This window comes from Triturus cristatus, chromosome 1_1 (assembly GCF_964204655.1).
Source record: "Triturus cristatus chromosome 1_1, aTriCri1.1, whole genome shotgun sequence".
Taxonomy (NCBI): Eukaryota; Metazoa; Chordata; class Amphibia; order Caudata; family Salamandridae; genus Triturus; species Triturus cristatus.
The window spans coordinates 311,108,713-311,124,254 of NC_140579.1; the positions used below are offsets into that span (position 1 = coordinate 311,108,713).

At 42.9% G+C, this 15,542-nt stretch overlaps 1 pseudogene across 1 annotated transcript in view; it reads left to right on the plus strand.

The window, feature by feature from the left end:
* LOC146870162 (putative ATP-dependent RNA helicase DDX20) overlaps positions 1 to 15,542 on the plus strand; it is a 552,287-nt pseudogene that overhangs the window by 359,380 nt on the left and 177,365 nt on the right. The gene's annotated exons all lie outside the window — the stretch shown is intronic.

Consider the following 15,542-nt stretch of genomic DNA (forward strand, 5'->3'; position numbering starts at 1 on the left):
TTTGAATAAAACCAATCTGGCCACTTTAAGAACACTCCGTCTTGTTTTTTTTTAATTGATTTTTCATATTAGGAACCTTTTATTTCTGAGGCTGCACTTTGGAATAGAAAAATGTACAAACGGCATTTCCAGCAAAAGTTTTCTTTTTTGCATCCATTTCACAGGCGAATAAATGAACGACAGGAAGATAGAGAGGGTGAGAACCATTTCTGGAGTCATGGTTTTCGGTAAGTGAGGAGGAGTTAGACAGACAGACAGAGAGGGAATAGGAGTAATAAAAAAGAGAGTGGGGGGGGGAGGCTTTTTTTTCATTTCGAATACTTCTCTTTTTGGCTGCTGGGCGGACTATGGAGACTCCCACACCTCCGTAGCCATAGTGACCCAGGCCCCGCCCTCAGGAGCGACTCAGTGCCGGCGTTGGCGTGCTGCGAGGAATGGCGGCAGTGTGCAGAGCTTCGTTCAGCTCCGTGATTCTTTTCTGAGCCCTGAGATGGAGAGATTATAGCGATTAACGCGCGATCCTGCAGGAGCATTTTCAACGACGAATTCTGTGAGAATACATGGCTGGAATCGGAGGAGTGAAGCGCGAGGCGGTGAGGTGGCTGGGCTGTGAAGCTGTGAGGCTTCCCAAGGGATAAAGGTACTCGGGGGCGCTGAGAGGGTACTGAGAGATGTAAGAAAAGCTCTGAGATAAGACCGGAGAGTGAAATTTGAATAAGGAGAGGGGTGACAGCATTTCGAGTCCTTTTTTTTTTTTTTTTTTGGCAGTGGAACAAAAATAGCAGGTTCAGTGCACTGTATTACAATATAACCGGGAATTAGTGTATTACATCCGGAAATGGCCACTATTTGGCAAACCTCTCTATTGATCAGACTGTGACTAAAGAGTGAACAGAACAAGAAGCTCTGAAATTGTGTTTAATTAACAAACAGAGGAAGCTGCCAAGCCTGTTTTATCCCTGTTTTTTCCAAGGAAGGGGCCTCAATATGAGGAAACATTGGAAGCTCCCCACTGGGTCAAATCATGCAGAAATAAATGGTGGACAAAAAGCAAAGACCCGGTCCACCCAAAGTAAAACAACTCTTACAACATTAAGGGCGGAACGTCTACTGAGAGCACGTCAGGGCTCAGGCAGAAGATCGAGCTCTGAGGATGAGATGGGCGAGCCTGAGAGTGGCATCAATAAGGATATCCCTTTGGTATCAGATGAAACTACGAGTACATGCAAAATAAAAGAAAATGCCACAGTTGTTGGAGTAGACCTGGTGCAGGGAAGCCCTCCCTCCTTTACAGGGGCTACTAATCAGGCAGACGATCAGGTGGCCGAGGTAGAGTTAGGTCAAAAGCAAGATTCTGCAAGGGATGAAATGACTAATATCAATTTAATGACAACAAAAAAATATCCCCTTTTTTCAAAAACTAAAATACCTCTCATACCTCTCGTGCCCGCACTGACTCTTCATGATTAATTATTTCAAGATCCAGTAACAGAGCTAATACATCAGCAAGCACCACAGCCCCAGCCAGTGGCAGGATTGCAAAATGAAAGCACATTGGATACTCAAATAGTGATTAGCCCATTACCCGTCTCACCACCTAACCAGCGAAATCAGTCAAAAAAAAAGAATCCAAGGAGTGGTCAGTGTCCTCCTTCGACTCTATTGCTGGAAAAATTCATCACTGTAGAAGATCAAGATCCTACAGAGGTAGAGGCAGCCGGTACGGGACCTTCTGAGACCTTGCATTTGGACAAGGGGGATAGTTTCCAATGTGACATAAAATCTATGCTAAATCTCATCTTAGATGAGATTCGCGATATGAAAACGACCCAAGCAAATGAGATTGCAGCCCTGCACCATCGGCTGACAAAAATTGAAGAAGCTGTAGCTAGTCTCCCGGGCAGGTTGCAGGAGGCTGAGTCTAGAATATCCCAGCTTGAGGATCAGATGATGACGATTCAGCAACAAGCGGACGTGGCAAAAGAACAAAAACTTAGTCTAGATACCAAAATCAAGGAATTGGAGAATCACTCCCGGCGCTCCAACCTGCTCCTAGTGGGGGTGCCAGAAGGCCGCGCGGGGACACAAATGCTTCAGTGGGTGGAGTAATTCATTAAAAACAGTGTTCTTTCAGGCTTCTCCGGTGACTTAACTATTACAAGAGCACACAGAATTCCAGCTCAGCCATTCCCGAACTCGACATTACCCAGAACTATTCTTGTCAAGTTTGCAGAGTTTAGAATTAAGGAGTGGGTACTGTCCCAGGCTATACAAATGCGACAGATTTCAACTTCAGAAGTTCCTAGCTGCCGTATTTTTTCCGATATGTCTGCCACTGCAGCTCGCCGCCAAAAGGAATTTGTGAAACTTCTTTATTTGTTTAAAGCACAAGGAGCTCAGGCGTCTATAGCTCAACAGTCTAAATTACGTGTACTTGTGCAAGGCAAATTTCATATGTTCGCAAATTTAGATGAAGCTCAGGAACTTCTACAAAAAATTACTGTGAACAAATAGTGAGCAAAATTGTGATTATAGGAGACTGTTAGATAAGTTCATCCCTTATATATATAGATATATATATATATATTTTTTTCTCTTTTCTTTTTTTTTCTTTTCAAGGCACGTTTCTAGTATGAGTGGTGTTGGGCCTGGGATCACGCAGGGTGCAACAACATGGCACCCAGATTGGATGCTAGCTCCTGGGAGCAGGCAGGGTGTATGGTGGGCAATTCCCCCTTTGCTGCGAGTCTTGGGGTGGGAGTTCAGGGTGGGGTGTCACAAGGGTTTGTTGAGGGTAAAAATGAACAAGAAAGCACTATAGTCATTAGGACTAGGCTGTCGTCGTACCAGAATTATTTAGGAGATAGCCGTATAAAGGATGTAATAATTGGCAGGATGGATTCTGTGCTAGTGTGTTACGAAGATATCTAGGAGGGAATCAAAAATGGAATCAAAATTGCAGAATATAAAAATTGTCACATGTAATGTTAATGGATTATTGAATCCACACAAAAGTTCAGCCTGTTTAAATTGGATTAATTCTCTTTCACTGGAAATTGTATTTCTTCAGGAAACCCATTTCAGGTCTGACACTCCGAAAATATCCCTTCCTAAGAAATACACACACGCTTATTTTTCATCTGCCAATTTAGCAGTAAGAGGAGTAGGGATTTTGTTCTCTGATTCACGGGATTGGCAGGTTAAAGAGGTGCGACGGGATGGTAAATGAAGATGGATCTGGGTAAAAGTAAAGTTGGATGAAATAGTCCTGAATTTGATTAATTTCTATGGCCCAATAGATGACGATATGGCGGCCAAATGTATCTGTTGATAGCACAAATGGAAGGTATATTAATTATCGGCGGGGATTTTAATTTTATTCAGAATTTGGGACTGGACACATCCAATAAGGCGAAACGTCAGTTAAAGCCCAAAACCACAAAGTTAATAAATAGGCTAACAGAAGATTTTTCTTTATCAGACCCCTGGAGGCTGGGGAATCCCGGACTTCAGCAGTATACCCGCTATTCAGCTAGATTTAGATCAGCATCCCGTTTGAATTTCTTTTTAGTAGATCAATTGGTCGCTAATGGGCTTACAGAAATACTTTCTAACTCTTTCTCAGACCAATCCTTAGTTTCATTTATATTAAGCCTAAGAATTACTCCGAAAAACAGGCCCAATGCGGAACGATAAATCTTTATTGCAAGACTCTACCTGGATAACAGAAACCAAAGTATTTATAAAGGAGTTTTTTCAGTTTAATGAAAATTCTGCATCTATGTTCATGATATGGGAAGCATTTAAGGGGACCTTTAGAGGTCACACAATATCATATAAGGCCAGAATAAATAAACAAAGAAAAGAAAAGATTCAAGCATTACAGAAAGAAGTAGAAAAAGCAAGACAAAATCTCGATTTACATACTACGGAGTCCACTTTTAGAGTTCATCAGCATGAATTAGCTAAAGTAAAGGAACAGCTGAAGGATTTTTTCTTATTGGAAGAGATATCTGGGAGTAGGGCTTATCAACAGAAACTTTATGAAGAAAGTCAACAGATTGGGAGATTCTTAGCTTGGTCCACAAAAAGTCAGAAAGCAACCCACATAATTCCCCAGGTAAAGAATCCCTCAACTGGGATACTAACTGATGATAAACAAGCTATTTCAGAGGTGTTTCTATCAAATTTTAATCAAATTTATGCGGAAACGCAGGGGGTAGATGCAGCAGATTTGTCGGGTTATTTTGAATTTTTGGATTTACCTCAGATACCCTCACATGGCTCTGAGATATTGAATAGCGTAATCGGGATTACGGAAATTCTAGCAGTATTAAAAAGTATGCCCAATGCTAAGGCGAGTGGTGCAGATGGAATCCCTGTTGAGGTTTTTAAGGCATTTCAGGAAGAAATCCTTCCTTTTCTGGCAAAATTGTTTGACCCGATAAAGGAGGGTTTGGATATCCCAAAAAGCTTTAAGGAATCTGTCCCAGTAATTTTTCTTAAAAAAGATAAAGATCCCAGCGATCCCAATTCTTATCGCCCAATAAGCCTATTAAATACGGATTATAAAATATTTATGAAAATCTGGGCAAAAAGAATTGCCCCATCTGTACAACAGGTGGTACATGAGGAACAAAATGGTTTTATTCCGGGGCGATTGATGGCAGCTAATACATATTTCTTAACATAAGCCATTGATTACTTTTCCACCAATAAGTTGGAGGCGGTGGTCATGATGATGGATGCCGAAAAGGCTTATGATTTGGTAAATTGGAGTCCTTTATTTTTTATTTTGGATAAATTTGGGTTTCCGTTATTTTTTTAAAGAATGTTTAAGGAACTCTATAGCTGTGCGGAAGCCAAGGTTGTTATAAATGGAGAAGAGGCCGGCAGGGTACAAATTAAGCGTGGCACACGTCAAGGCTGTCCTTTATCCCCCCTTTTGTTTTCCCTGTTTATTGAACCTTTGGCTGTCAGGCTGCGGAAGAGTTTGTTGATTTTGCCTCCAATTGAGGGGATGGCAAAAGTCAAACTCTATGCAGATGACATCTGAAGGCCGGAGGATCTAATGTTCAAAACGCACTGGATGAAATACAAAAATTCACGCAGGTGGGGGGTTACAAAGTAAACCAAGCAAAAACTGAAATCCTTCTTTTTAACTCCACTCTAGCGGATATTCCCGCTTCTATTGTCATAAGACCACCGCATCCAATTAGATATTTGGGGATGTACGTTACACAGGATTTTAGTCAGTTGTTCCCTCTCAATTATAATAGAATGCTTATGAAAGTGGAAAATGTATTGGACAAATGGACTCTGCTTAATTTATCATTAATAGGACGAATTTCGATGATTAAGATATCGATACTTCCATTGCTTATGTTTCTTTTCAGCAATCTTCCGCTGAAAGATTGTGCAGCAGGTGGTCTCATACTATCTAGAGGCCTTCTTTGACAGTGGCAAGAATTGGGTTTTAATCGGCTTGGAAATTTCTTTAATCATGAGACATTAATAACTTGGGAAACAGTTCGGTTACAAGCTAATTCTTTAACAACAGGCCTCTCTTTGAGCTTTTACCAGTTAGTTCATTTTTTAAAACTTAATTATGGAGCATTGAATAAAATGTCAGAGCAAATTGTTAGGCAAAAGGCGAATAAAATGTTGGGGATAGGAGGCTGGTATCGGCTACTGCATCAAAAAGCTCTTTCGGAAGAGATTCTGATAACAGAACTTAAAAAAATGTATTTAGAGACCGGCTGTAAGTTTAATATAAGGGGATGGCAACAACTTAATGAGTTAGCAAAACAAAGCACTTAGAGGGGCTAATTATAAAAGGATGAATTTTTTATCTAGATGGCGCGCCTATTATACACCTCTGAAACTGCATAAGATGTTCCCAACAAACCCAAACCAATGTTTTAGATGTAATATTCAGGATGAGGGTGGATGGGTACATATTTTTTATGAATGTACTAAGCTACGATTTTTTGGGGGTGAGATCTTTGATAAGATCTCATCATCCTTGTCTTTGAATATTCAACCATCGGTTATGCTGGTCTTATTTGGTACTTCGGGGAGGTGAAAGGACTTACTAAATATCAGCAGTATTTTATATTCATTGCCATAGATGTGGCAAGATCATTAGTCCTACAAAATTGGAAAACAGATAAACAACTCAAGATCGACCATTGGCTTAATAAAATGAACAGAACTTTTAGGTTTGAGGAGGCCTATGCGAGAAGGGTAGGAGCAACCAATAGATTTAGAGCTATCTGGCATGAATACTCTGTACAGGTTGAGAGGGAAGGAAAAAGATTTTAGAAAATAAGGTACTTTAGAGTCTCTAACCTTCGCACAACCAAATAAGCCAGGTCAGAATAACTATATTAGTATCATGCTGGTGATAGTAGAGGGGCAAGGTGACCAAAATCCAGTTTTAATATTATGCACTTTATTTGATAACTGCTACTATGTTCCACCCTGCACGTTAAAAAGCTTCTATTTATTAGCTTTTTTATGATATCTTGTTTAAGAGCTGCTCTTATTAGCATTTTTGCACTTTGGATTATTGTATGCCCCTTTATCTTTCAAATATAAGAGCCATGATACTTCTTGGCTGTTTTACTTAAGCTTTTAGTACTTGTACATTATTTAAGAACTTCCATTAATTATATGAAGGTCTTTTATGGCATGAATGCTAGCTCGATATGATATTTTTATTATGAATTGTTGCTTTAAAGTAGCCTTTGTTTGTATCTAATTAACTCCTGCCATGCTAGTCTAAATCCTTTTGGTTCAGAAATTGCACTCTCAATATCTATTTTCTCTGCTTTTATTTTTGGTTATAATATAGTATAATAATTAGATAAAAGCTATTTCTGATTAATTATGCATAATCTTGATGATGTCATGTGTTTTGAATCCATAATTGATGTTTTACTACTTTCATGTTCAAATAAAAAATATATAAAAATAAAAAAATAAAAGAAAGAGGGTTGGTGACGGGGCAGCTGCCAGCAGCAGAGCAGAAGCGCACACCTTCCTTGTCTCGTCTGGGCAGGAAGCAAGAGACGGAGACCTTTTCCTTCTCTGCTCCCCGCCCGTCCCAGAACAGCCACTAATGCCAGCCTTCTCTGCAGGCCTTGGACATTTCTTACGTCCCGGGACGCACGTTCAAAATAAAAAAGTAGGGGAACGGAAGCTATAGAATTAAAGAAGTAGGGGCACGCAGTGCCCTGCCGTTCCCGCCCACTTCGACCACTGGAGATGAGGAGACCGGCACTGCGCCCCTCTGTGATTCTTCTTCCACCAGGCTGCGGTGCTCAACCGGCTCACGGTGAGGTCGGACTGCTGCGCCTCCCTGATGCCTGGTGCACTGCCAGGGGACAACCGGGAAGGTTGTGCCCCCTGGGGCACGTTGAGTACAGCCTTGCTTACTCCCCCTTATGTAGTGCAAACGTGGGGACAGGACTAGCGGCTGTGGCCCTTGCATATTATTTTTACTTATCTTCGATATAACCAACCAGCCAAGAACTTAATGTTATGCTTAATGTTATGCTATATAATAGCTTTATAGTATGTCTATATTCTTTGCACCCACTTCCTGCCAATACTGGCAGATTATATCTACACTCTTAGCACATTTATTGTAAACACCATTGTAGCGTTTTCCTTTTATGTTTAGACTCGTGTATCTTGCATGTAATCCATGTACTCTGAAGTCCTTACGTAATGTAACTGGTACTATTGTAAAGAGCTCTGACACCTTCAGGTAAAGTTTGCACTATATAAAAATGCATAAATAAATCCTGTACTTCCTCCAGTGTTCTGTAGACAGCTGCAGTCTTCCCATTTCTCTTTAATCGATAAGTCAGGCTTACATGGTCCTTATTTCCTCCCATGACTTCCAACTATGCACCTGTGCAAACAGTATACAAATTATCTTTTGACACCACAGCTGTTAAGATAGTGGTAAGTGTGAGGAACCAGGGATTTTAGCAGTGCCCCCCTACTTTTTTGCCCCCATTTTGACTACTAGATGCTGGTTTCCTGACTCTGATTGTGCCCTGGGCTCTGCTAACCAGACCCAGGGCCTGTGCTCTGAAGAGTACTTGGGAATTGGGTACAATTACTATTGGTACTGACACCCTAGCTGTTAATCCTTAGTATACGGGAGGGCAAGTAGGTTTAAAGGCCCAGTAGATTTCATGCACTTAAGTGTGCACTGCTGTGTTGCCTGCTGTCATTTTAAAGACAGTCCTACTTTGCAGGCTGCTTTTAAAATAACATTATATGCAAATTTGTCTTTGGAAATAAAGGTAGTCCCAAAGTCTTAAACTAACTTATTGTTTTACATACAAGTCACCTCTAAGGTCTGCCCTAGGTTCCCCCAGGGTAGGGTGCCATGTACAAATAAGCAGGGACATTTTAAAAGATGTTTTATATGACCTGGTGAGGAGGAAAGTGCCAATTTGGTGTTTTCCCATTGTAGCACATTGACTACATAGGTTAACATGGGAATACTTCAATAAAGTCTAACTATTGACATGATTGAGCGCAAAATATATTTTTAAAGTATTAAAATGATAGAATACATCCAACAACTTGCAAAGGTTAGATTTATTGTAACTATCCCAGAAAATAAGTTATAGAACTTGCTTTTGTCAAGGCAAAAATCCTGCCTTACAGCATTCTCACCTGATTCGATAGCCTTTAGACAGGCTGAGCCAAACTGCTCTGAGATGTGAAGTGGCCTGCATACAGACAAAGGGCATCTGGTGGGTGGAGATCTGCAGCTGCAGAGCAAACGGCAGGATGGGGTGGAGTAGCCAAACTGTTCTTCAAAGAGGAAATGGCAGTTAGTACAGAATACAGGCTTACCCTCACTTCTCCACCCCAGCCAGAGAGGAGCCCCAGTAATTGAATTAGCAGAGGGTCTAGAAGGGGAGTGTTAGGGAAAGTTAGCCATGCCAGTGGTTTGGCTTAGCCGGATCTTAACCTCCAGGAGAGAGTTTCTCCCTTTTGGATTTTACAGAATTGTGCTTTCTGGGGCAAGAATATGCCACACTTTGGCAGATGTTGTCATACCTGAGGGTGGCACATTGCAGCCCAGTGGTCAGGAGTACCCCCCTCCTTGTCACCCCAGAAGCACGGATAAATATGGGAGAGCTGCCCAGCAACTGAGATTCCTGCCTTGAATCTACAAGAAGGAGGACTGGGTGGCTGTAGCCTTGAACTGCACAAGAGAGGGCTGCACTTATAAGGACTGCATCTGCTGCACTTTGGTCTTCAGTCCAAAAAGGACTTTGTCTTGCTCTGAAAATTAAAGGAGTGGACTCCCTGAAAGCAACAGGTTAAAAGAGCTCCACCTGTATCATCTCCACCAAGAAGATCCCAGCTGGACAGCGTTCGGTAGACTCTAGAGGATTTTGCCAGGTACATTGCGAGTCTTGTGCTCCCAACTTCCCAAGCAGCAACTCAGATTCTGGAAACTTCGATTGGTGTTGTGGACCCTCAAAGACCCAAAAGAAACATCTGGAGAAGGAATGCCCTGCTGGACCCTTGGACTGCACACGGGAGGATTGCACTAATAAGGACATCATGGACTCCCTTATCATCAACAGGTAGAAAAGTGTTGGAAGTGCTACCTGCAACATCAACAATGAGGACAACTCCAGCTGACAAGCTTCACCTGGATTTTACTGGATTGACCAGGTGCATTGTGGGAGTTGAAGTCCCAGACCCCGAGAGGCAAACCAGAGCTTCTGAGCCCTTGCTGGTGATGTGGACTAATTTACCTGCAGCAAGAAACACTTCTGGAAGTAAATGTCGAAGTGTTACATCACGGGCGGTCTGGACTCTTGACTTTGTCCTGGTCCAGTACAACCTTTTTTAACCCGTGCCTAACAAAACAAGCATTTGCAATGCAATAGGTCTCGCATTTATGCAAGTTTAAGCTATTGGCATTGTAAATGACAATGCGTTTTATTTATGTTTCAAAAATCAAAATATAAATAAAAGGAATTATCATTTACAATGCCAATAGCTCAAACTCGCATAAATGTGAGACCTGTTGCATTGCAAATGCTTGTTGTTCATGCTGGTGCGGAGCTATCTGCAGTCTCACACCTAAATGCCAGTATGATGGTGGGAAACAAAGGCACTCCGCTTGTTATGACTTCACAGGTGCTAAGAAGAAGAAACCATGGTTTGGAGGGAGGGGCTTTCCGTTTCTACCTCCTCTCTGTTAGAGGTGCTCTTGCCCTGTAAGAATGTCATATGTACCTGTCTGCATGAGCAATTACAACCATAAAGATTTATATGGCACTTACTCAGTTTTCTCCCATTTATTTTTAAACGCTTCTCGGCCCGAGGCAGGGTCTCAGAGCGCCTTACTTGCACAGATATTGTATGGGTGCAATGACTCATACAAGTTGTAATTCAATGTGCAGGGAATGCTAAATAGGACAGTCCCAGGTGTAGCAGTCCCATAGCTTTAGGGCCATTGGATTTATGAGAGTTTGCAGCAGTGACGTTTCCCTTCATAATTAAGAATTTGCCACTTTTGCCTCATAATACAGCATCTACTGCATATCCTGCAGGTTTTACAAAAAAAAATGTGCTTCTAGCTCATACAGTTCAAAAGTACTAAAAATGCAGTAACACGTGCTGCTGGGCAGTGGAAGGAGCTTTGCAAAGGTTAACTGGTTCCCTTTCTGTTGCTTATTACTGTATTTTGGTGTTAAACTGGTACTTATGATGTGAAACCTTTATTCAGGCAGTGTTAACCTGTGTAAACATGGCAAAATAAGGAAGTAATGTGCATTTTGGGCCGCATAATTAGCCTTTTTCTTGCGCATATTTTGGATATTCCCTGCCGCATAATTCTAGAGGGCCTGTAAATCATCTATACTAGTAGAAATTACATGGTAAGAGCACTTGTTCTGGAGAAACGCAAAGTCAGGATTTAAAACGTGTGTGGGGGTCCACAAACACAGGGTTTGGGATTATCTTTACTAGTATGCATTTATCACTACCTAAAGAAGCCTTATAAAAAAGTAAGGATTGAAGAAAACAACAGTGCGTTTCTTGCAGTTTGCGTGCAGCTGTTTGGGGCTGGTTTATAACTCACTGTGCCCCTGTACAAGGATTGTACATTATGACCTTCGCGTAACACAAGGACCTCTGCGACAAAAGCCGTAACCCACTGAGCTACCTGAAAAAAGCAGAAATCAGTGACGTGCGCTTTACGTTATGCTTTACAGCAGGGACATGTGCCCTCTCTGTTGTTTTATGATGACGCAGACCCGTGACTGGCCTGCACACAGATCTCTGCAGCAAGTGCACTAACCACCGGCAGGGATTTAAGTGGAATGAAAAAACTGGAGGGTCTCTCACGGGGGGTGGAGGGGTGGCCACGATAATTAAGGGCGTGGCTTTAAAAATCTAAACTAAAACACAGTGCTTAGCAGTGACGGCCCGTGTAGGGCGTTTTACCGGGGCGGTGACGTAGCGCAGAGGAGGGGCACGGTGGGGGGTTGCAAAATGCGGCAAACGGCCGATTTCAGGTAAGTTACGAAAAAAATTAATAAAACGAATATCGTTGCGCGCGCTGCATCGCCAAATGCGATGCAGCGCGCGCAACGAAATTCGTTTTATTAATTTTTTACGTCACTTACCTGAAATCGGCTGTTTGCCGCATTTTGCAACCCCCCACCCTGCCCCTCCTCTGCGCCACGTCACCGCCCTGGTAAAATGCCCTACACGGCCGTCACTGGTGCTTAGCATAGTGTGCCACAAACTGGTATTTTGCTGCTTGTGTCGTTACATCCGTCATTACAACAGAAAAAAAGCATTGAAAATGCAATAGGTCTCGCCTTTGATTAAGTTAAAGCCATTTGCTTTCCTAATGGTATTGTATAGCAAAGCAAATGGCTTTAACTTAATAAAAGGCGAGACCTATTGCATTTTCAATGCTTGTTTTTTCTAGACATGTATATCATTTGCACCCTCCTACTCAATTCTCTTGGTGACAGTGGGAGCAATTTGCTACATTCAGTTGGTTGTTCCTTAAACAGATACTTTTACTATGCTCTGTGACCTGACCTGCCCTTCCCTTGTTTCTGGCCGCAGGTAATGTGATGTCGGAACTCAACTGTAAAAAGTTGTATCAGTTGAGATTTGGTGTTGTTTCTTTATAGCAGGTGACTGGGTGCATCATAAGTCACCTATTATAAAGAAATCGGAGGGAGGTGTTTATACAGGGATTGCAGAATCTTCTGTATTCTAGCAGACCTGGGGAAGTGGGCCACTCCCCACCCAGGAGGGGAATCAGAAGCCACTGGGGAGTGGCGATAATCTGCCAGACAGCGAGGGAGATGCAGCACACCTGGGGAAGGGAACCCTTTACCAGCAGGTGAGGGGGATCAGAGCAACCCGGGACGGGCTTGAAGGTCACAGTATTCCCTTACGGGGATCACAGAACACCCAAAGAGGGGGAATCACAGCACACTAGAGAAAGTAGCCCGGGAAATTGAGATCAGACTCCAGAAACGCAGGTAAGCTGTCACAACAGACAGTTCCCCTGACCACAGTGTTACATCAGGAGACACTGGAGCCCTTGGGGCTGGCTGTCAAATCAAGGACTCCTGGGACATAGGGTGTGGCTCTCACCTCAAGGACTCCTGGGACATAGAGTGTGGCTGTCACCTCAAGGACTCCTGGGACATAGGGTGTGGCTGTCACCTCAAGGACTCCTGGGACATAGGGTGTGGCTGTCAAATCAAAGACTCCTGGGACATAGAGTGTGGCTGTCACACAGAGCTAACGCTCCCCAGGGAGCACTGTCACATCAATGATAATGGGCCCAGACCGTGGCAATCACCTTGGAGAGAATAGCATCTGTTACCACGCATGCTTAAACAACGCGTGGCTTAACAACGCAGTCAATACCACGACTGTGTTTTTACTACGAGTTCCATTACAACGCAAGTCATTATAACGACTTGCTTTAGGGAAGCGCTGGACATTGGAATAGTTTAAATTATTTCCAACTCCAGTCAGTGTATCAGTAGGGAAGGTGTTGGACTTAAAATCCAACACCAGTCCAACAATGCCACCCCAAAGCAGACAAACCTTCTATAATACAACCCCTAACTGAAGCCTAAGCCCTAAAAAGCCTCCTTTTAACTTGCTTAAGGAGTAACAGGTGCGAGCTCTGGCTCCTGAAATGGTTAGGAAGGGAGTTCCACAGCCTAGCAGCTGCCACTGTGAGAGCACATCCCGCCCACTCGGCTTTCTTACGTCGTGGAGCCGCCACCTTATAATGCCCAGCTTTACATTAGAGATGAAAGGTCCTTGGGAGGGGGAGGCATGTCACATTAGGGGCTCCGGGATGAAGGCACCTAACACATCGGGGTTACTAGGATCCAGGGTTGGGCTGTCACATCATGCAGAGGAAGGGGGTGTCATATCAGAGGCAGTGGTGACCCAGTGGATGGCTGTCACACTAGCGACACAGAGGGCATTGAGACGGTCACATCAGAAATGCTCAGTCAAGGAAGGGGTTGTTGCATCAAAGTCATAGGAATCCGGGGAGGGGCTGTCACATCTGAGATAATATGCTCTATGCATGTATAGACGTTTGTTATTATTTTGCAATTGTGGCAAGCTTACTGACGTCGTCAATCAAGGACGTCTGTGGTACGTAAAACCTCAAATAAGTACATACAACAAAGAGAATGGCCCCAGAGACGGGTTGTTACATTTGAGAAACTGTGGTCCAGAGACTGGCTAACCCCTCACAACCATTGGGATCATAAGGGGGGGCTCTGAGATCAGTGCCAGGGGGGATCCAGGGAGGATGGGTCTCATCAAAGACATTGGATCTGGGGACAGCTGTCACATCGGAGACACTGTTGTCGCAAGGAGGGTCTGTCACACCAGAGGGTCAAGACCTCTAGAGAAGGGGTTGTCACACCAGAGCCAGTATGGACCCACACATCAGAGACTCTGCTGTCCCATCGGGAGGGCCTGTCACATCAGAGACACTGTGGGTCCAAATGGCATTTCGCGTCAGAGACACACACGGGCGCCCCAATTGTGCACTGTTGTATCAGAGGCACTTAGGACCAATGTTCCCTCTAATTTATTTCCTCTGTGTGCGGCAGAGGAGGGTCTCTGTGCGCTGCAACCATGGTTATGTGCGTCAGGAACCAGACCACTAGCGAGTGCAGCGCCAAATGTCACTCCAAACGTTTACTTAAAAAAAGTGAAAAGGTGGTGCATTTTCACACATACAGCTCCACGTTAAGGGTCTAAGGGCCGGTTTGCAAATTGGATAAAGACGCCATGACATGAATTGGTAACTATATACACATGTGCATGCCTCTGAGCCCATAAATCACAATGTTACTTTAGCTTTCAGTCCTTTTTTATTGACTGAAAGTATCAATATTATTTTTCTATTTTACACTTAATTTGAAAAGAGTAAACACTTCATCAATAGACTTTTTTCTTATCTCTTACATAAAACACACAATTATCTTGTACACTTATGTACACATTTTGACAAAAACATAAACATAAAACAAATGGTGTGACGATTGTGCAAATCAAATCTCCAACACGGTTTGTATTTTCTTTACAATACAGTACATAAATGTCCAACTGTTTTCACCTTTGGGACCTTAACTTGATTGGTCCTCAAATTTCTCAGTCTTTTTGGTCCTAAGCAGGGTCAGAAGCAATTATTTAGATATTTTTGTGAGGGAACCTTAGATTTATTATGTTTCCTGTTCAAGGGGAACATGGACACTTTAGTACTTTTCCCGGTATGTTCTGTGTCTCTGCTTGTATATTGCCGACGCGTTTCGACCTGTAGTGTGTGGACCTGCGACTTCTTGGTGAGGTCTTCTTCAGGGCTTATTATATTTCTGAAAGGACATCTTTCTCCTGTATGGGTAACAATGTGCCTAATTTTAGTGTGCACTCTTTTGGATGCCTCTTAGTGGTGAATCACATCTAGTAAACTTACGTACCGTATTTTCTATTGTGCTGGTTTTCTCAGACTGGCAGCTTCCTTTGTCCTATAAGGATATATATATATATATCTTTGTTAGGATAGGGTTGCCCATGTGGACATAGAACTTCTCCACCTATTTTTAGACTTGTTGAGTTTTTTTTGGTGTGTACCTACCCAGCCTTATTCGAAAAGAGATGGAACGCTTGTCCAATTTCGTACTGGCTTCCGCTCTGTACGTTCATGTGGTTGCTTGTAGCTGTAAGGGTTTTAAGAACGTATTTTAGTGGTGGCGCGGGGAACAACTAGTTTCTACATTGTTATCATGCAACTAACCCGTGCTTAAGTCCCTCACCCTGCTGTGAAAGACGAAGGGTTGGCTGGTTATCGTTAATACAGGTTGTGGTATGGGAGCGCTTGTTGAGGTTCTGTTCTTGTACCTATCGGTAAGCCTTTGTGCCCCACCCGTTTGTGGTGTTAGTCATCAAACTTGGTTCCGTTATCCTCTTTAGGACTTACT